Source organism: Amblyomma maculatum, chromosome 2 (genome assembly GCF_055883805.1).
Source record: "Amblyomma maculatum isolate TAMU_Amacu chromosome 2, ASM5588380v1, whole genome shotgun sequence".
Taxonomy (NCBI): domain Eukaryota; kingdom Metazoa; phylum Arthropoda; class Arachnida; order Ixodida; family Ixodidae; genus Amblyomma; species Amblyomma maculatum.
This window is the reverse complement of record NC_139345.1, coordinates 209,882,313-209,905,342: the sequence shown is the minus strand read 5'-3', so window position 1 is coordinate 209,905,342 and position 23,030 is coordinate 209,882,313. Positions and strand designations below refer to the sequence as shown.

The window sequence follows — 23,030 nt, the reverse complement described above, 5'->3', positions numbered from 1 at the left end:
GCTGCACAAGCTGCTTTCTGTAGTGTACCTTTACATGCTTTATAATGCCTAGATCAAGAGGGTGCACGACTGACGGGCAGTTGGGTGGCAGAAATTCGACTCTGATATTACTGAGTCCTGTGTCGACTAAGTGTGCAAAGCAAATGTCCAAAATTACCAAAATCTTGCGATTTTTTTCTCACCATCTCGTCGTTCACGCCTACGATCCACTTTGTAAACACTTCACGCGACATTCCGCCCTTTTAATTGTGAGTGTAAACACATGAGAGTGATGTAAGCCCTTTAAAACACCTTGGGTGGGCGTAGCGTAAGATGATTAAGGGTTTAATCTTATTCGTACCTGAAGCGTTACAGCAAAACAATGCTGCGATTCTGTCTTTCGAGTGCTTTCCACATTTTCACGTGTCATCCTTGTAACACATGGTTTTGTTTGGGAGCAGTTGCAAAAATAGCCCTGTCTCACCCCATTCTCGTCAGCGGTCGGCGCGGCACTGAACGAAAACAAGCGCGGCAAGAAGAGCGGGTTGTACTTGTTGAAGTGCTCAGTATGACCTCGGAGATATGGCATAGCGCCTCGGTAACTGTTCGTAGAACAGAAATGCGCGCCGTACTGAATTTCGTTAAACCGAAGGGCGTTTGCAATGGGTTCAATGGCGCTGGTTTTGGGACGTTTAGAAAACGTTCGTAGAACTGAATGCTTCATTTAAATGAAGTTCCTTCCAGTGGCATTTTACTTAGTTTGCTGCGCCTTGAAGTAGGCTAAATTGTCACCGCTCTTTTTCTTGCTAAATGTGCTCACGTGCAGGATACTATTCATAACCTAAGGATAGCTTTGAGAATAAAGGTGACAGAAAACTCTATTACCAAACTCACACATTGCAGACCTGCTCTCTGCACGCAGGCCTGAAGGCTCAGCCTGTTGAACATTCTGACGCCGAAAGGACAACGTCTGAATTTGCAAGGCAATGCTACAACCGTTCCAGCTGCGAAAAAACAGCCGTAAAATATGCTTTCGCTTCGGTGGGCCAGAAGAAGCGTCGCATACGATACGAGTAGGGCGCCCCTGTGTGTCTCAGTAGAACATGCGAACCACTCGCAACTCACCGTGGCTTTCCGTGCCCTCTGGTCATTGTGGCCTGCGAGATTCGCACTATTCTCGGAAGCCATCTTTACTGCTTGTAGTTGACAGCAGTTGCCGATTTGTACAAATAGTAACAATTACTTCATTAAAGCGAAATCTATAAAGCTGCTGACATTATTAGGTGCACGAAATGCACAGCACGTGCTTAATAAAAGGGATGTCTGCCTACGGCGTGCAATGGTGTGCGCGCTCGGGAAATTCTGCCATTGTGGAGATGCAGGTTTATGTTTACGGTTTTGATATATGCATTTTAGTGAGGCCTAGCCAACTGCGGAACTCATCTATTCTCGAATCTAAGTGTTACTCAAGCGCTTAACTTGATCGTATCGTTTCATTACACCCTAACTCTTATCTTTCAACCGTCCACTGAAGTAAGTGGGCCGTCAACTAGCTGATGCACAAGCAATACATTGTGGCAACTATTCTGTTAAGGCAGTTCCGTTCAGATGTTACCAGTTAAGGTGTTTTGTCTGGCCTAACTTCGTCGAAGCTTATTTACGGAATCCCTGAGATAACAGAGCACTGTTGTCAGCGTCGTCTGCCGTCGGCTAGCGCACGTTGCTTGATGGGGTCACCGCGCTCAGCCATTCGTGGCGGGCTCGTCCCACCTAAACGTATGACAGTGCACCAGCGCGCGAAGTGCTCAGAAAACTCCACGAATGCCGTCATCCGAACACCCCATAAGTATTATTTATATTTTGCTAAAGACAAAGATTCCGTTCAGAGTACTATCTGTCTTGTTGCTTCTACTGACTATAAACGCCGGATACAGCGATAAGATACGCATATCAACAGGCAGTCGTAAAATGGGAACATACTTATAGTGTATCCCCCTCAAGGCACCCGTGGAGCTTTGTGCGTACTCGTGCGATGCAGTGTGATCGGCTGGGACGTGCCCAGCAACGTGCCACAATACTGACGGTTTAGACTGTCTACCCCGTAGTGCAGCGTGCGCTAGCACAAGATGCGGGCAGACGGTGCTGTCGAGGCAGAGGTATTTCATTTTACAATCTCATAGCAAGATTTAACGCATAGAATGAGACGAAGAATCACAAGTGGCAATATTTTAGGAATATAATGAACATGATATGATTTGTGAATATGGATATATCAACATGATGGCGGTGAATATGATATATGATGATTGACATGCGCTTTGAAGACCCATGCGTCTAAATAAATCTCTACGTTGTAGGCATTTAAAGCAGCAATAAAGTTCTGAGGCCGCTGCAGAAACTGCATCGGAATAACTCGAAAGCATTAGCGCTGCCGCGATGTTTTTTAATTTTGATGTTTTTTTGCAATGCATTTATTTTATTTTCTATTCTTTTATTTTTTTTTTATTTTTCTTATTTCTCTTATTTTTCTTTGCATAATAGTTCGAATTATCACTGTCATTAAACGTCTCATATACTTCCATTATTAATTATTATCATCTCTAATTAGCGTAATTTATTTTTACGACAGCTTACTAATGCTTTCGCATTAGTAGTTAGTTCACAGGACAGGAAAGGCGCTGGATTTTTTACACTGTCTCTGTGGACACCTAAACTGCGCCGTAAGTTAAAGTTACACTATTACAGCGCCTAAGCCTCGTGGCCTCACATTTTACGTCCACTTTTTGCATCCCCGCCTCGGCCTTAACAACGTAGCCTTCAAGGCTTTCGTTTTAACAACGCCGCGGTGTGGTACCTCAGTAACCTGCGCCACCGTAAGCGCAACATTCGGCGACGACGTGGGAGTGCCCTTGGTTTTACCCCCCATGTCATCGCGCGACACCACCGCGGTGTCGAAGTTCTTAGGGCGCTCGACTTCTGCGCTCAAAGGGGCAGGATCTAATCCCGGCCACGGCGGCAGATTTTCAATGGAAACAATTAGTCCACTTTTCCACACTTATCGAAAAGCCAGGCACCCGTGCGCTGTTCGATGCCAGTGCGCGTTGAACAACCTCAGGTGGCCAAAATTTCCGGACCCCTCTGCTAAGGAGTCTCTCATAACCTGAGTCGCTTTGGGTCGTTAAACCATAAACCAACCAACCAACGAGCTTATGTAATACTCTTGTTTGGGCCAGTTGGTTCATCTTTGAAAGGTTACGCATACTTGCGCGAAGAAGACGGGACACAAAAAAGGCACACATACGACATGTACGGAGCGCAACTTCCAACTGGTTTAATTTTGAAACGGCCGATACATTTATACAGGCGCTGTGCAAACACAAGAAAAATGAACGCACTGCCCACGTAGCGTCCCGCCGCCAAGTGTTCCGCCAGATAGCAAACGTGTAAAACTGATATCCTTCGACATACAGTAATCTAATACAAGGCAAGGCCACGACAGAAGCATGAAGTGAACGATGAACATATAAAATTTCTTAGCAAAAGCAGTGTCAAGGAAATAAAAACAAAAAGAAAAACAGAAACAAAAATAAAAAAGAAAAGAAAAAAACGAACAATGTGTAAAAATTGCTCATCGTAGCAACAGCAGTGTCGAAACGTGAGAAATAACGAGATGCCGAGAGGCCAGAACAAACAAACACGGTGGGAAAAGGCTTATCTAACTAAACAGCAAACGAAGGCTTGGTCAACAACCCACCAAAACTAAGGTGAGGCAAACAAGAAAAAGAATTCGCACGTGTCCATCTAAGAATGTTATCTCTTTGTCCAGCAGTACGACAGAATCAGTGCTATTGCATTTGTCACTGCAGTGTTAGTAATATGAAAGGCTTCTATTATTTCTCTACTAAGTTAAGTTTTTGCATGTGCCAGGATCGAGGTACTGCTGAACGAAGGCTTGCATTTATGAGTCGCGACATGCTCTGGCAGGCAGCGATCCTGGCACATGCAAAAACTAAACTTTGTAGAGAAATAATAGAAGCCTTTCACATTACTAACACTGGTGACAAATGCATTAGCACTGCTTCTGTCGTACTGCTGGACAAAGAGATAACATTGTTAGATGGAGACGTGTCAATTCTTTTTCTTGTTTGCCTCACCTTAGTTTTGGTGGGTGGTTGACCTAGCCTTCGTATGCTGTTTAGTTAGATAAGCCTTTTCCCACCGTGTTTGCCTTGTTCCGGCCTTTCGGCATCTAGTTATTTCTTACTCTTTGACACTGCTATTGCTACAATGAGCAAATTTTAAACATTGTCCGTTTATTTTCTTTTTGTTTTTTTTTTTAATTTTTTTTTGCTTTTTGCTCTTTATTTCCTTGACACTGCTTTTGCTAAGAAATGTTATATTGTAAGGCAGCACCTGCACGAACGTCTGTTCTTTTCTAGAACAAGCTGGCACACAGCGCGCGACGCTCCGAGCACCATTCTACGATTATGAGGATGATGATGATGATGATGAATCTATACAGATTAAAGAGGTGAAAGTTCACGCGCTGCGCTCACTCAAATCCCCCCTACAAGAAAGCGGCCACCCTGGTCGCTGATTACAGGGATGAGGGACGACGGGCATAAGGCTTCATGCGCGAGACGTGGACAATCTCTTCGGAGCTACGACGTCGATCTGCGACGGTGTGCGAGGGAATAACGCGATAGTTCACTGGAGACGTTTGTTGGAGTACTGTATAAGGGCCAATGTAACGATGGAGGAACTTCTCACACAGGCCAGGAATGCGGACTGGTGTCCACAGGACAACTTCATCACCGGGGTAAAAAGAGGGAATTCGATGGCGTTGATCACACAGGGCTTTGCGTTCTTGTTGAGCATCTTCAGTGTTCAAACGGGCAAGTTGGCGACACTGGGCCATACCATACAAGTGGCAAACTCTTCGCCCAGAGATTCAGAAGTAGAGGGAGCAGAGATGAAAGTAGTGTGGAATACTGTCGACGGTTGACGGCATTAAATTAAAAGGAAGGGCTATAACCAGTAGTCCGCTGAACAGCGGAATTGTGGGCGTAGGTGACGAAAGGTAAAACGTTGTCTCAGTTCCGGTGATCAGGAGCGATATACATAGGTATCATGTCGGACAAAGTGCGATGAAACCACTCGATTAGCCCATGGGTCTGAGGGTGGTATAGCTAGAAGTCTTATGGACAGTGTTGGAGGCGCGCAGTACTTCCCCAAGGACTTGAGAAAGAAATGTCTTTCCACGGTCGCTAATGAGAACACGGGGAGCTCCCTGACGCAAAAATATCGCACGCAGAAAAAAATCTGCGACTTCAGAGGCGGCACCGGAGCGAAGAGGGGCGGTTTCAGCGTACCGCGTTAGATGGGCGATGACAGTAACAACAAAACGGTTGCCGTCTGACGTCAAAGGGAGAGGACTAAACAAGTCAAGGCGACCGTGTCAAAAGGCACAGATGGGCAAGGTAGAGGTTGCAGTAGGCCTGCAGGAGGGGATGTTGAACGCTTGCGATGCTGGCAGGACGGACATGATGAAATGTATTTGGCGACGCTGGCAGAAAGCCCAGGCCAGAAGTAGCGGCTCTTTATACGGTCATACGTTTTAAAGTGCAGCAGTGGGGTCGTCGTGGTAAGCCTCCATAACTTTAAAACGAAGGGAGCGAGGTGCAACGGGTACCCAGCGTTGACCCGTAGGGTGATAAACGTCGCGGTAAAGTGTTCCACGGTGCAATCGGAACCGACGAAGCTGACGGCGCAAGCGACTGTTTGGGACAACTGATTCTCCACGGAGGCGAGCGATGATTGTGCGGCAGTATGGGTCAGTCAGCTGCAGGGACGAGAAATCAGCACTGATCTCGAGTGGAGCTATAGCGATGGGTGCAACATTTAGGTGGCCAACAGAAGTTTGGCTCAGATGGCAGGAGGGAGAGGAGGCCGTAGGTTTAGCCGCGTCAATAGGAATCAATGGGCAGCGAGAGAGGGCGTCAGCGTCGAGGTGTTTTCGCCCAGATTTATAGGTGATGGTATAGCTGTACTCTTGAAGCCGTAGTAGACAGTGACCCAGTCGACCTGATAAGTTCTTCAGCGATGACAGCCAACAAAGTGCGTGACGGTCAGTGACAATGCTGAAGTGGCGGCCATACAAATAAGGTCGAAATTTTTTAATCGACCAAACAACGGCGAGGCACTCTTGATCGGTAATAGTATAGTTACGCTCAGCTGCAGCAAGCGTACGTATGCGACGACTTGCTCTTCAGACACTGGTTTGCGTTGCAAGAGAACCGTGCCAATACCATGGCCACTGGCGTCTGTGTGAAGTATGGTGGGCAGAGGTGGGCAACCTCATGAGGTCGACCTCAACCTCAAAATGACCTCAACCTCACGGAGTGAGGTGAGGTTGAGGTGAGGTCGGCGACAGCTCGAAATGTTTTGAGTGAGGTCACGAAATTGGACCTCAACCTCACGCATGAGTTTGAGGTTGAGTGAGGTCATCATTGTGTGAGGTCGAAATTGTGAGGTCCAGGCTTTTTGCTGTTGCCGCGGATTTCTTCGAAGAGCGCCCCTTTTGACGCGGAGCTCGAGCGTACTGCCGCGGTGTGCCCGCCGACTCTCGGTGTTTGGTTACCTCCCGTTCGGACGACCGGATGCCGCAGCCCCTGCCCAGCTTTCGGCATTCCACCGTAATGTCCACAGCCCGAGGACGCTTCCTTCTGGTCTTCTTGGAAGGAGATATTTTTTTTTTTACTGCACGAACTCCCCATGCCCCCCGCCCGCCACCCCCGTTTCCTCTGACTTGTTTGTGATGATGCTTGCCGCCGGCTCAAACACCCAGGAGCGCGCAAAGCACATAACTCATTCTGACCCGCGGTGCTTTTGTCGGATGCCGCAAACAAACAAGCAAACTAAAAAGCGAAGCAAATTGTCTTTTGCGTAGACGACGCGAAGCAGAACTGTTTGTCGTGTGCATGCCCGTTTCCAGGCGCTGACGTAACGGCTGCTGCCTTACATTCGATAAAGGACCCCGCTGTACATTACACGGAAACTTTACAGAAAATGGTGCAGCGAAATTGTTAGAAGACGTGATACTGACAGATAAAAAAAAAAAAGGAAAACCGGCACAATACCATCTGAGCATTTTATCGAAGTCCTCCCTTTCGAATGGTACGTCATCGTTCTATATTCCGGTCCTGTAAATTTATATTCTTATAATCTCCAGAATAACCTCTATTTTGTCTTGTGCTGCTTGTTCCTTCTAACAGGTTGCCCCAAAAAACTGCAATCGGATGAAGGTGCTAGTGTTCCTTATATAACCAATATAGCGGTAAAACATGCAAGAGTATGAAACGGATGGCACCGCATATAAGACGCAGCTGGTATACAGGAAAGGAGCCTGAGCATGTTAACTATTTGCCGAGATAGAAGAGACAAAATATATATGGGGCTTGCATTACAGTAAAGCCCAATGAAAAGCAAAAAGTTTTTGCACCGCTAAGGCCCTTTGATTCTTTCTCAAATTCTAGTGAAATCAAGCAATGCAGGAGGAAGGAGGAGAGTAAGGGATTCTTAACCTCATAATATCAGGTTTCTCTTGAAATCTCTTATTCAGGGGCAGAAAAAAAAAGCGTTCTCCTATATGTTTTTATGAGCTAGAAAGTGTTGAGATGGTTTCCGGCTCGACATTTTGGTGTCAAACTGAGCGTGTCTCTTTTGTGCTCCCGTCTGCTCGAGACGGACAAATGAATCGGATGAAAATTTTTGTGGCCAGATGTGGGAATAATTTTTTCAGACATTTGTTTTTTTCTTTAAAAATCAATTTAGATATACGTGAATGAAACCAATTACATGCTAGCACTGATTAATGCAGTACTAAGTCGATGTCTCAAACCTATACGCTCTGGGAAGCGCAGTTCTCTTCTGTTTTTAGTGTGCGACATTTGTTATTACTTTCGTCAACATGGTATTTCTTTATATATATTTTCTTGTATGTCAATTAAGTTCGTGCACTGCCGAAAAGAGAACAGGCTTCTTCTCTCACATTAGGCTCTTTCTTGGGCATCTTTTCAGAGGCCCATAGCACAACCCTCCTTTCCACTTACCGGCGTGGTCATTTAGTTTTTTTTTCTTTTTCTTTTGCAAATATTGGAAAGCGCGATCTAGTCTCTGAAAGCGGAGCTGGCACACATACGCCACTGCCTTTTGGTGTGTATTGGTGACAGTTCAGCATTCACTGTATGAGCAAAACCAGATGCCATGGAGACGGACGGCGAAGGGAGGAGCGCGTGCACAGCAGGGAGCGCGGTCCCTCCGGGCTGCTTGCTCGCCTCCTTTCTGTTGTTCTTGTCTTTATTTTACGTTTATGTGCTGTAACTATACGACACTAACGGGGAAACGGTTTCTCTAGATTCACGTACGTTGCATGCGGCGAAGCAGCTTCGGAGACACCACCGTGCAATTTATTAGTTCAGTCTTCAAAGGAAAACAAGTGAATACCACAAAAAAGCTCGTCTCAAAATTGTTGGCGAAATGGCATCCAGTATTCAGTTCGGGCGGAAATGTATGTATATTGTTTTTTTTTTTAGGCGGTAGGGAGTTGGACATTTTGCTCCGGCGAAATTTGACGGGCGAGCCGATGTTCGCGACAGCAAAGTGGTTCACGTTTAACCCTCTTTCCTAGCAGTTCCGACCATTGCAATTTTTTAATGTAAGCGTGGTGTTCGAAGAAGCAATTTCGCCAATTCTTGCAGTACGCCACGGGATCACAGAATTATAAGAAAACGCCCAAGAGTGGCCGGTCGGGACCTCATAAGATAAACGCATTCCTCTTCGAAATTTGCTGAAGGTTTATTCGGCGTTGGCCGAGTTTTATGATTAATTAGTGTTTGGCTGTCTTTTCTTCTTTTGTTTGCTTTGTTGGGGATTTAGTCTTCACAAGTTGTTTCATGAGTGGCTATTATGAAAAATTTGTGCCCCGTTAATATGACATCCGTTAATATGGAGGACCCGAATTATGGACAGTTTTTCTGGGGGCGAAGATTTTTCAATGTATTTATGCCTCGTTAATATAGAAACTCGCTGTCTGAACAATGGACAGGGGATGAATGCCCACAGCCTATTCGGCACATGTATTTTTGTCTCGTTAATATGGACATCGTTTAAAAAATGCAGGAGAGTCCGAAAGCAAGTTAAAGAAGGGTGCGCAGGCCGGGAACCTATGCGAAAGCCGATACGGTCGGATGCCTGAACGAGTCCTGTGGAGTTGGAAAGAACCAAAGCGGGCGTGTCGTCGTTTTAGGAGGGGAGGGAGGGGGGGGGGGCGCAAGAACGGAAAGGAAGGGAAGAGGAGGAGAAAAGGAGGGTGGATGGCAGGGATCGTCCACAGCAAACCGAGGGTCAGCTAACTAAGAAAGACCCCAAAAGGAGGGAACCGGGAGAACGAGAGGCCGCAGTCGGGAAAACAGCAACATGTGGTCGCAATAAATTAGGCTGAACGTGAACAGAAGAGAGGCCGGTAAAAGCGCAAGAAAGATAGGAAGAAAGGCGAGCGCCAAAATTGTGGGTGGGAACTGAAGTTTTTCTATCCCAGAACACAAAGTGTGTTCCATGAAGCCGTTAAAGTTTTTCGGTCAGGTTTAAGACACACTCACGAAGTAGAGCGATAAAAGAAAGGCGACGAGCACGCAACCTGGACCGGGCATCCTGTCCTGGAGGCCCTTCCTTCTCATGCTCCTGGTTTTCGTCACTGTTGCGCTGTCGAACTGCTACATTTTGCACCACAGCGATCCGCATGTCGGCTTCGCCTTGAGTCAACGATGCGGCCTTGACAAGGTCTGAGCTCTTCGTAGTCGGCTAGCCGTCGTTCTAAACTGTACTTCAGCTTGGTGGTGGTGGTGAAAAACATTTATTAGATATGTAACCCTCAACTTTAGTCTGACTTTTGGCATGGCGGGAGTTAAGCACAGAGGAACGGAGCTGAACTTAGGCGTGAAACGGGAAATCTGTGAATACAAGCGGCAAAAGCCATCTCAGTCAATCCAAGCCGTGAAAGACTGCACCTAAGTTCAACTAGGCCTCAGCCTCGCCAGGTCGACGGTAGCATCTATACTACTAGACTCCGATAAATGGCTCAACGTCGGCTTCACAGCGTAAGCCACAACCCGACAGCGCCCCGCACAGTTGAAGAAATGGAGTCAGCCTTGTTAATGTGGTTCGGGAATGTGCGCGCGAATGGTACTGTCGTGAGCGATGAAATGCTTCAAGAGAAGGCTCGCTGCCTCGGCAACATTATGGGGGCTTCTTTTCCTCCGTCTTGATAGGTTTTACCTGTGATGACTTACGGAATTTTTGTTCAGTAAAACAGGGGGATGTTTACTGAGAAATATTATTCTACGCTCTGTATAGGCGTTACTGACTTCAGCTACTCAAGAGGATGGCTGACAAGGTTTAAGAACAAACATGACGTTTCGGGTCGACATATTCATGGAGAAGAGGAGCATCGACATCTCGGCTGTGTTTAAACACCTAAATTAGATTGGTTGGTTGGTTTGTGGGGTTTAACGTCCCAAAGCAACTCAGGCTATGAGAGACGCCGTAGTGGAGGACTCCGGAAATTTCGACCACCTGGGGTTCTTTAACATGCGCTGACATCGCACAGCACACGGACGCCTTGCTTTTTGCCTCCATCGAAAAACTGCCGCCGGGGCCGGAATTATTAAAATAGCAGCCATTAATTATATTTTTTTCTCAATTATATACTTTTCGTTTTTATTCATGACTCGTTATTATGGATGACTCGCTTTATGGACAGTTGTGGTCGAAAACCAAAGCGTCCATACTAACGAGGCACGACTGTATTCCTATTTTTTCCTAATTTAATGTATTCTGTCGCAAGACAATGTACAATGTATTAAAAAAAAAAGCTCGGCAATCATCAATTTTTTTTTTTGCGAATTAAGAAAAACAGCAAGGATAGAAGCTTGGGCGAGATGGTGTCGGTTTTCTTGCCTCATAGCGCTAAACAGACACGGACACAGCCAGACATACGGGACGGGGCTAAAAAAAAAGCGCCCGTCCCGTGTGTCTCGCTGTGTCCCTGTCTGTTTAGCGCTATGTTGCAAGAAAAGAAAAAGAGCATATCGTCAATGTTGTCGTCGTCATTAGGGTCAACAGCATTTGTCTTTTCAGTTTATAGTAAGAACTGGCTTGTTTTATTTCTAATACGAACCTTATTCACGTGGGTCAGATGGGATAAACTCTTTGTATTTCATTATGGGCCTATGTGTAGAAATGTGGTACCCATGTAGGCCTTATATTGAGACCGACCACAAAAGGGTAGGCGAGGAGGAAGAGAGAATTGCCACTTTAGCGCAGAGTTAAACATGTAGTGTCCGGAGTTTTTCTGCTTTTATCCGGGATATTAATTGTTGTATAAAATTAGGAATAAAATACAGCCTTCATACAACAAAATTCTGGCTAGCCTATATACCCCAGGATTATCCAGAAATTTATATTTGCTTTAAGTTACGGTTTAATTTAATGAATTTTTTTTTTGAGGTCGAGCGCCCGACCTCAACCTCACATTTTGAGTTTGAGGTGAGGTTGAGTGAGGTCGCCAATGGTCACCTGAAAAGTGAGGTGAGGTCGCCTTGGGGACCTCAACCTCAATTGATGAGGTTGAGGTTGAGTGAGGTCGCCAAATATTTTTTGAGTTTGAGGTGAGGTCGAGGTTTTTGAGGTCAAATGCCCACCTCTGATGGTGGGCGCGTCAGCATCAAAATGGCGAAGCACACGAGTGGAAGTGAGTGCCTGCTTACGAGCCTTGAAGGCGTCTTTACATTCAGTGGACCAGGTGTAAAACACTTGGGAAGACACGAGCTTGTGTAAAGGGGCCGCAATTGTTGCAAAGTTCCGAATAAAACGGCAGAAGTAGGAGGCTAAACCAAGGAAGCTGCGAAGATCTTTCTGACGTTGGGGCCGAGGAAAATTAACGAAAGCCGCAATGTTTTCGGGATCAGGCTGGATTCCTGTCTTACTGACGTACATGACCGATTACTTTGATGGTCTTACTGGCAAAGCGGCATTTCTTGGTATTCAGCTGAAGCCCCGCCTGGGCAAGGGACGTGAGGACTTCAGTAAGACGCTGTATTTGCTGAGCGAAGTTCGACGAGAAGAGAATGATGTCGTCAAGATAACATAGGCATGTTTTCCATTTCATGCCGCGAAGCATGGTATCAATCATGCGCTTAAAAGTGGCCGGCACTTTGCATAGTCCGAAAGGCATCACGTTAAATTCGTAGAGACCGTCGGGGGTAGAAAAGGCAGTCTTGCCCTTGTCTGCATCGTGCATAGGAATTTGCCAGTATCCCGAGCGAAGGTCGAGACTGGAGAACTACTCAGAGCCTTGGAGACAGCCTACTGCGTCATCAATACGAGGCAAAGGGTAAACGTCCTTGCGCGTGATCTTGTTAAGTGCCCGGTAAACCACGCAGAAGCGGACTAAGCCATCTTTTTTTCGAACGAGAACCACAGGTGAGGACCAAGAGCTCGTGGATGGCCGGATGACATTTCGAGCAAGCATGTCAGCAACTTGCTCCTCAATGACTTTGCGTTCTGCTGCCGAAACGTGATACGGCCGTCGTTGAACAATAGCAGAGCCGTCCGTCCCTATGCGATGAGAGGTGACGGAGGTCTTCCCTAACGCTGAGGCGCACACATCAAAAGATTCTCGGTGCCACAAGAGGACGTCTAGCAGAGCTGTGGACTGCTCGGATGTAAGGTCAGGGCTGATGGCGGCTGCGAGCGCAGAGGATGTCGGAAATGGAGACGTGGGAGCAGGCGTTGGTGCACTGGAAATTGTGTTGAGGGGAACGGGATCGCAGTCAAAAATAAACCCAACTGTGGATCCTCTGGGCAGTAAGAACGGCTGGAGAAATGTATTCAGGGCCGCAAACACAGCGCAACCACGGGTGAAGGAGGTGAGGCACGAGGCAAGAGCTAGGCCGTCGGAGTTCCACCGAGGAGCAGGCATAACGAAGGCCTCGCCATCGAGAGGGTAGTCCAATGCCACTATGATCAACTGTTCGCGTCCTGGGGGCAAAACGAAATCAACTGCTGCGAACACTTGTGGTGGTGAACAATCATAAGTCGGTAATATACCGGGTTCGGCAGGTTGAATAAGGCGCTCACGGCAAGAGATGATGAGGGCGGACGCCGAAGATAAGAAATCCCACCCCAAGATCATGAGATGAACACAGGTGGGGAGCACAGTACATTCAATATGATGCCGCTGGTTATTGATGACGACACGTGCTGTGCATTGGCCGGTGGGTTTCATAAGAGTTCCATTAGCTCCACGAAGTGGCGGACCGATGTATGGCGTTAGAACTTTGCGCAGATGAGAACACAGAGAGAAATGCATGACTGAATAAGCGGCGCCGGTGTCGATGAGGAGCTCAACATACAATCCTTCAACAATCACTACTAACATATTCGATGGTCGCCCAGGAGGAATTATAGATTCGAACTCGAAGCAGCTTTCTCTCCAAAACTGCTTCTGTTAGTTTTCCGTATTAGGTTCGAAGGGTTGCCATTCAGGACGAAGCGGTGACGTGCGTCGAAAAGGCGAAGGGGATCGGCGTCGGGAAGGACGCGAGGGCTGTGAAACATTGGTGGGATCCGGAGTGGAGGAAGAACGCCGGTAAAAGTCTGAGTAGAGCAGTGTATAATCATCAGGCTGGCGCAAGCGGGACCGTTCAAAGGGAGCATAACCCCGAAGAACGCCGGTAAAAGTCTGAGTAGAGCAGTGTATAATCATCAGGCTGGCGCAAGCGGGAACGTTCAAAGGGAGCATAACCCCGTTGCTCGTCTTGCTGGCGGCGGCGACACACACGGGCAATGTGGCCACGTATCCCACAATAGTAGCACACAGGGCGGGAGGGGCGCCAGGCTTGAACAGGACGGTGCACTGTAGGATATGGTGCTATGACAGCGACGTGACCACACAAGAGTGCCGAACAAGTCGGGGAAGGCGGGGCGAATTGGCGTGAAGTAATCTCGGTATAGGTTGGCAAGGGTGGTTGGGAGGCGATTGGGGTGACGAGGGAGGTTGGGAGGCAATGGGAGGTGGAGCAGGTGCCACAGTCCAGTTGAAATTTGTCAGTTCATCTTTGATGATGCTGCGAAAATTCACGGTTGCTGGCGGAAGAGTTGGAGATACAGCAGAGGGGTTGGTGAGGCTGTATAGCTCCTCTCAGATCATGGTGCGTATTAGGGACAGCAAATTTCTATCTATGAGGGAGCCGCCATCAGTAGGGTCTTGCACGAGGCGGCATGACTGTAGCTGGTCCAGACGTTGACATGTAGATGTGATGTCAGACACGGACGACGGATTTTGAACCAAGAAGGTATTGAAAGCAGAAGTGTTGATGCCCTTGATTAAGTGGCGAACACACTCAGGTGCAGGCATAGCAGCGTTGACACGGCGACAAAGGGCCAGAACGTCCTCGATATACGACGTATAGGATACGCTGGGCTGCTGGAGACGAGCTTCGAGTTTTTTCTTAGCCTGCTCTGAGCGACCAGCCGGAGTGCCGAAAATTTTCTTTAGCTTGTCCGTGAATCTAGGCCAGTCAGCGATGTCATCCTCATGATTAAGGAACCAGGTTTTGGCGACGTCGGCCAAGTAAAAGACGATTTTGAGCAGTTTGTGAGCGTCATTCCAGTGGTTAAATGTACTGACCCTGTTGTAGTTGTCGAGCCAGTCGTCGACATCTTCACCGCGAAGGCCGGCAAAGATCTGGGGATCGCGCTGGCGGCTGGTGACTGTCCAGGCAGGGGCAGCCGCAGAGCCGCAGTAGGAGCAGGAGACGCCGGGGGTGAGCGAGCACCGTTGCCCTTATCCATAGCACAGGGCTGTTGACGCAAGCGAAGGCCTGAACGGAGCCCCAGGAAGAACGGTAGGTGGGTCTAAAGCGAGAGGTGGGGAATACTAATCGCACCTCTGCCACTTGTAAGTCAGCCCTTGCACGAACGTCTGTTCTTTTCTAGAACCAGCTGGCACACAGCGCGCGAAGCTCCGAGCAGCATTCAGCGATGATGATGATGATGACGATAGATTTATACAGATGAAAGAGGTGAAAGTTCACGCACTGCGCTCACAATATGTTCATCGTTCACTACATGCTTCATCTTCCCTTTTATCCGTGTCGTGGCATTGTCTTGTATTTGATAACTTTATATCGAAGGATATAAGTTTTACACGTTTGCTATCTGGTGGAACACTTGGCGGCGGGACGCTACGTAGGCAGTGCGTTCATTTTTCTTGTGTTTTCACAGCGCCGGTATAAATGTATCGGCCTTTTCAAAATTAAACCAGTTGGAAGTTGCGCTCCGTACATGTCGTATGTGTGCCTTTTTGTGTCCCGTCTTCTTCGCGCAAGTATACGTAAAACCAACTCGCCCAAACAAGAGTATTACTTGAACATATGTCTCTTACAATGGGCTCTTTTCTGTCTGCATCGAAGATTCTTGACCCGGCAACCACGTGCATCAATCTCATCGCCAGCACCGTTAGCGAAGCTAGGCTTCTAACGTACTGCATTGAAAGGAAGCACACACCGATGGAGTTACGACGGTTTTTCGGTTTTACGAATCCGACATGGGGACATGTGAATTGACTGAAGATAAAGCGCACGGAAAGACACACACAAGAGAAGAAGACACAGGACACGCGCTATGTCAATTTACAATGCACCATCTAGCCCAACTTCAAGTTTTGTTAAGGGACATGTGAAACGCATGTGTAAAATTCTTAAATCTGAATACTGGAATCAGGCTCGGCTACTGGAAGAATACCTCAAGGTGACGGTAAAGGAGAGCACTGAGCCTTCAAGACAAGCTCGTCACCTCGCAGAGTACAAGAAGTTAGCTGCCCAGTCAACAGAGTTCCAGTGGCGCCACGCCGTCACCAATCTTCCACCCAGACAAAAAAGCTGGCGAGAGACAGCAAGCATGGTCTCCGTTCTGGAGGATGTGTCACTACCGGAGGACGTCAGGAGAACACTGCAAAAAGGTCCTAAGTTCAGCTACGAACCAAGCACCAGCAGGCCTCAACTTTTGGAACCTGTGAGGAACGTGGCTACCGGCGCTTCTGAAGCAAACAAGGTGGGAGCCATTGGTGATGGAGTCGACTGCCTCATGCGGACGGCTGATGCCGGCACTAAAAGTAAGCCTCCCATCGCGAAGACAGCAAAGGCGATTCAGCGTTGCGGTGCCACCGTACTCCAGGCTGACAAGGAAGGAGGATTTGTTGTGATGCATGAATCACTTTTCAAAGAGAAACACAGGCAGCGTTGAAGGAGAATTTTAGGTCTGTGAAGTTTCGCCCGAAGAAACAGAAATCGACTGCGGTGCAGATGCTACGGGAGCTCTCCCTCGAAAGAGTAAAATCTGACGTCGAAAAATCAAAGAAAGATTTCCTGGAGGTTTTCTTTTCGGGTAAAACCCATGTACCAGAATGCCCGCTGAGGACTATAGTCTCGGAACAAGGCACTTGGCAAGCCATATTCAGCAAGTATTTACAGCTACAACTCAAGAGCCTGCCACTAGAGGATCCCTTTCTGGTCAAAAGTTCTTTAGAGGCCATCACTGCTTTTCAAACCCTCGGCTCCACCACTCCAGCTTTTTCAATAGACGTCAAGGATCTGTACTATTCTATTCCACACGGAGGCCTTCTAGAAGCAGTTCGGGATAAGAGAGGTTACACAAATGAGATCAGCTTTCAAACTTCCTCCGGAATCAGCACGGACAACTTTATCACTCTCCTTGAATTCTACCTGCAGTCGACAGTGATACCCTGATATCCTTCGATGGCAAATCTTATATGCAGAAAGATGGAATTTACATTGGATCCGCAGTCACACCGGTACTCTGTGACATATACCTGTCTTCCATGGACAACCGGATCAAGAAAAACCTGGCAGGTACGGCAGTACTCAAAATCCTGAAGTACGTTGATGACTACCTAGTTATGCTAGATGCTCCGTCAGCATGCAATCTTGAAGATTTGGTGTCTTAGATTGTCAGTTTGTTTACCGTTGAATCCAAAGGCCTTACGTTTACCTGGGAACTCCCTCCAGACAATTGCATCCAGTTCATGGAGATACAGATCATATTTGGTGATTCTAAATGCCTTCTGTGGTACAAATACAACCCACGCACAAAGAAAAGTCTCCTTCCGTATGAGAGTGCCCACTCTAAATTGTTAAACGTGGCATAGTTACGGCTCTTCTTCGAGCAGCGCTCTTCAAAAGTTGTCCACACCTCATGAAAAACAGCTTCGGAAATCAGCTCGCCCGTCTCGAGAAAGCAGGGTACCCCTACGATGTCATCAGGAGTGTCACTGTGAGTCTTCTACAGAAGTTAAAAGCAGGAGACAAGAAGCCTTCGAGACCCACAGTTCCCAGACGACGCATGAAGGTTATTCCGTATATTCACAAACTTTCACACAACTTAAAGACGATAGGCCACAGACATGATGTAAAGGTTCTTTTCTCAACTCCCAGTCGTCTATCTAGTATTTGTACTGTCCTGTCCAGGAAGCGGGAGTCATGTGAGAAAAAGCATGAAAAAAGATGTCAGTTGCGCCACCAACGTAGTGTACAGCATTCCTCTAACTTGTGGTTGTGTATACATTGGACAAACGGGAAAATGTGTCAACGACAGACTGCGGGAACATGAAAGGACCGTGCAAAACAGCGAAAGACGGTACCTGCCAGAGCATGTCGCGACTCATAATTGCAAGCCTTCGTTCAGCAGTACCTTGATCCTGGCACATGCAAAAATTAAACTTAGTAGAGAAATAACAGAAGCATTTCATATCACTAACACTGGTGACAAATGCAATAGCAATACTTCTGTCGTACTGCTGGACAAAGAGATAACATTCTTAGATGGACACGTGTGAATTCTTTTTCTTGTTTGCCTCACCTTAGTTTTGGTGGGTTGTTGACCAAGTCTTCGTTTGCTGTTTAGTTAGATAAGCCTTTTCCCACCGTGTTTGCCTTGTTCTGGCCTTTCGGCATCTAGTTATTTCTTACTTTTCGACACTGCTATTGCTACGATGAGCAATTATTACACATTGTTCGTTTTTTCTTTTCTTTTTTATTTTTGTTTTATTTCCTTGACACTGCGTTTGCTAACAAATGTTATATGTTCATCGTTCACTACATGCGTCATCTTCCCTTTTATCGGTGTCGTGGCCTTGTCTTGTATTTGATTACTGTATGTCGAAGGATATCAGTTTTACACGTTTGCTATCTGGCGGAACACTTGGCGGCGGGACGCTACGTGGGCAGTGCGTTCATTTTCCTTGTGTTTGCACAGCGCCGGTGTAAATGTATCGGCCGTTTCAAAATTAAACCAGTTGGAAGTTGCGCTCCGTACATGTCGTATGTGTGCCTTTTTTGTGTCCCGTCTTCTTCGCGCAAGTATACGTAACCTTTCAACGTGCTTATGATAGCCTCCGAGATCGTCTACAGCTTGGTCCGTTAGCCACTCGAATAGTTTGTACACTTCAAGAAAGAAAATGTATTTGCTGCTAGCGCATACAACTGCCTTTAGACTGCAAGTAGCCAATATGCATGCCTTATACGTTTATCGACGAGCCCCGCGCACTATAGGAGAACATATTACGTAAAGAGCGGATATTCCCATAGGGCCCTGCGGCCGAGCTGGGATGGATGGATGGAATATATGAGCGTCCCCTTTGAAACGGGGTGGAAGCAGTTGCTACCATGCTCCTTTTCCCCTCTATACCTTAATTATCATTTTAGATTGGTTAACTATACCATCATTCTATTGAATTTTTGTTTCTACATTACTAACATTATATCACTTTTCTGCTTTTAAGCCACCAATCTTCCAGTCGTTTTTTGCTGGCTTCCACCGCAGGTTTATTCATCCGGCCACTGGCATCTCTAAACCCCAGCGCTTCAGGGAGAGTAGTGCGCCTGCATCGACTTCCAGATGGATACCATTACATTCGTGTATAATATGGTCAATTATTTCAGTGGAGTTACCACATACTGCACATGCATCATCTTCATTGTTAAATTTCTTTTTGTAGCTGCGTGTTCTAAGGCACCCTGATCTAGCTTCAAAACGTAGGGCACTGCCTCTATAATTATCAAAGAAAGCTTCCTTCCTGATCTGCCTTTTCCACTTTCGGTATAGCTCCAGACTCTGTTTCTTTTCCATCGAATTTATGCAATTTTTACTTTCTGTGTTTTTCACCTGTCGCTTAACGATCTTTATTTCTTAGCACTTGTGACCAGCATACTTACTTGTTAGTTTCCTAGGTCTTGCCCTCTATGGTTAGTCAACGCTTCTTAGGTATAGGCATTTAAATACTTTAGCTGCCCATCAGTTACTGTCCAATTTCCTCAGGCGTTTCTCATGTATTTTACACTGAGCTTCCCGTACTTCGAAAGATGCCCAGCCCATATCTCCTTGTACCGCCTCATTTATGGTTTCGCCGTGGGCACCTAGTGCTAATCGTCCGACGGCTCTCTCATTTATTTATAATGTCGACTGTACCTCTGATTTTAGGCACAAAACCGCATTTCCGAAAGTAGGTCCGGGCACCATAATTCCTTTCCAAATACCCCTCAAAACCTTATACCTCTTGTATCCCCACAATGCCCTCTGCTTTATTAACCCGGCATTTCTTGGCTCTTTTGCCTTAAGTGATTGCTCATGCTTTTGAATGTATGTCATTCCTTCGTTTACCCATACCCCGAGATAGTTGGGTGTAGGTAAAAACGTCCCCGAAAAAAAGGTCCCCGGAAGATACGTCCCCGGAAAAAACGTCCCCAGAAGAAACGTCTAGGAAAAAACGTCCCCAAGGCCAAAGCCGGCCCTAAACAAGATTTTTTCCGGAATTCACATGGAAAAAAAAACATTTTATGCCATTCTTTCTTGGCTTTGAGTTAAATGTAGTCATCATTTGGAACATGCGTCCTTTGGGGGCCCGAAATGTTTACAAGAACTGTGTAAAAGCACGGTGAAAGAGCCATCTGGCTCTTTATACGTTTGTGATTCCGAGCATGGGGTCAATTGGTAGTCTCGGGGAAGCGCCCAAAGCAGAAGATGTCACTAGAACTACTTTCCAGGCCTTCTGGTGACGAGGTGCAACCGCTTTTTTTTTATTGCTGGTGTAGAATTGTGGTAAGGGTGATGATGGTATAAGCAGAACTAGGCTTAACCGGTCGTGCATTATGAACATATTAATGCATCGCTACAAGCTTCTTCAGTAAAGCCGCTGGTCAGCTCCTCTTTTCCCCGCAAGCAAAGTGAAGACGAGGCGCTGTCACTGTATTACTGCTGCCATAATCTTTTTTTTTTTGTCATGAATGCCCGCATCAGTTCGATGTTCGCGGTCAATTCCAAGCCGACAGGTGGAACCATTGTAATAAAGTTAACATACATCATTCACCATTGCAACTCGCCACGGGGAAAAGTAGTCTACGTCCTATTGCACAAGACTTCAGCGTCATTCGGGGACATTTTTTCCTACTTCGCCAATAGGGACATTTTTTCCGGGGACATTTGCTCCGGGGACATTTTTTCCGGGGACGTTTATACCGGATCCCGAGATAGTTATATTCTGCAACTCTGGGTATTTCATGGCCTTCTATTTTAAGACTCTGATCTGTTGAGCCATTGAAAATTATCAGACCCGACTTAACTGTGCTAAAACTGAAGCCTAGAGCGTCCCCTTCGTCTCTGCAATACTTGACTAGAGTTTGCAATTCTTCCTGGCTCTCAGCTAGCAGCACAATATCATCTGCATACATCAAACCGGGGAGGCGCTGCTCTACCTCCTTTCCACCTAATCTATATGACAGGTTAAAATCTAGGTTACTTTCTTGTATCCTCCGTTCCAGGTTTATCATATAAAGCATGAACACCAGCGGTGACAGAGGACAACCTTTTCTTAATCCTTTGCATAATTTGACAGCTTCCATACTTCTTATCCTTTCCCATGTAATTTCTACTTTGTTATCTCGCTATATTTCCTGTAGGAACTCTGTTATCTCATAACCGATACCTTCTTCTTTTAATATGTTCCACAGGAGTTCCCTGTTTACGTTGTCGTACGCCCCGTTTATGTCCAGGAAGGCCAAATACAAAGGTTTATTTTCCACTCTAGATATTTGTATGCATTGGGTAAGCATGAACAGGCAATCATCTAAGCGCGTACCATTTCTAAAGCCGTTCTGAAGTTCTCCGAGTATCTTGCTACTTTCTACTCATGCTTGCACCTTTAATTTCACAGCCTGCATGGCCAACCTGTACATAACAGATGTTATGGTAATCAGCCTATAGGATTTTATGTGCATCCTTTCTCCTTTCCCTTTATAAATCAAATTCATTTTACTCTGCCGCTAGCTGTCCGGACTTTGCTTATTCGTTTTGACTGTTTCGAGAGCTTATAACGTCTCCTTACTTCTTGGACCAAGTTCATTATTCAGCTTGATCGGAATTTCATCTATTCCTGTAGATGTGTTTTTAGGGATATTTTTGTCTGCCTTTTTCCAGTTTAGATTGGTGAATTCTAAGCTTTTTTGTATTCTGCTATCTTGTGTTGCTTCCTGATTTGCAGAGATTACCCTATCGTCGCTGTTAAATGACCCGGCTATAACTGATGCAATGTAGTACACTGCATTGTCTCCCTTTAAACAATTTCCCTCGTTATCTTGAATATGGTCCTGCTTTCTTTGATTCGTTTTACCTAGCCAGCTTATACCAGCTTATATGGTTCCAGAAATTTCTTGGTACGCCTCTATGTGGCATCGTGTATGTCAGCCATCCAACGATCTGTCAACTGCTCTATTTTACTTTGGACGAGAGCCTGTACATCAAGTTTCTTTTGTCGATTTAATTCCTATTTTTGGTCGATTTCCTCATGAGTTAAATGTTCTTTCTTTCTCGGTGTTCCCTTGAAGAAGCCCGTCGTTGTTCAATGGCTTCCCTGATTTCCTTATTCCACCAGCTCCGTGGCTTCCTCTTTCCATTCCAGCAATTTGCTACTTTAACCTGCCTAATTTTCCTCCTTATGAATAGTTCTACTTGTTCATAATCCCAGTCTTCCATGGGGCTTTTCTCTATTGCTTCCTCTATGCCTGCTGCTATCTGCGCTATTTGATCGTCATTTATTTTGCGTTTACATTTTGTCTAAATTCCATTTCTCTTTTCATCAAGAACCCCATCTGCAAACTAATGCGTTTATGATCACCTTCCCAGTATACACGCCCCTACTTCGTCTATTTCCATTTTTGTGACCTTGCTATAAATTCCCTGCGACATTAGACAGTAATCAATGGTCGTCTGCCTGTTGCGGAATTTCCACGTGATTTGTCCTTCGCATTTTGTTTATTTATTTACTATAACTAGGTCGTGTTCTAACACGAAATCTAACATTAGCTTTCCGTTACAATCTGTGTATCCTTACAGGTCGTCGACGTGGCCGCTCATGCCCCCCAGCAGAATAATATCGGCCCCGTCTCCAAACTGGCTTATATCGTCACTGAGACACTAAGCGAGATCTTTGTTTTCTTGCCTGCATTGGTGTCCGCTTCGCAATGTCCTTATGCCGGTAATTGTTCCTGATACCCAGATATGTTATTTACAAAATGATTTTATTCTTAGCCAATTTGTTCACTGGTGTATCAGCATAACTACCCCTCCACCCCTTTTTTCCGTTATCGTTTTGTTGCACCCTTTCCAGACGTAGCCTTCTATAAACGGCGGGTCTCCTATCCCTGAGATGAGTCTCACATAGAGAGCACACACCTATTTTGTATTCCTTCAACTGCTGTTCTATATCTAGCCATTTCACTCTATTTCTACCTCCTTGCATGTTTATGTAGCTGATCCTAGTGTTAAATCTCCTTTTTGTACTTTTCTTTCTCGACCTCCTCCTTGCCAATTTTTGGGGCTCAGCCTCCGTTATTACTCTTTATTCTGCTTCACTTCTACTA

At 46.3% G+C, this 23,030-nt stretch overlaps 1 long non-coding RNA gene across 1 annotated transcript in view; it reads left to right on the top strand.

The window, feature by feature from the left end:
• LOC146201203 (uncharacterized) overlaps positions 1 to 23,030 on the top strand; it is a 72,396-nt gene that overhangs the window by 1,110 nt on the left and 48,256 nt on the right. The gene's annotated exons all lie outside the window — the stretch shown is intronic.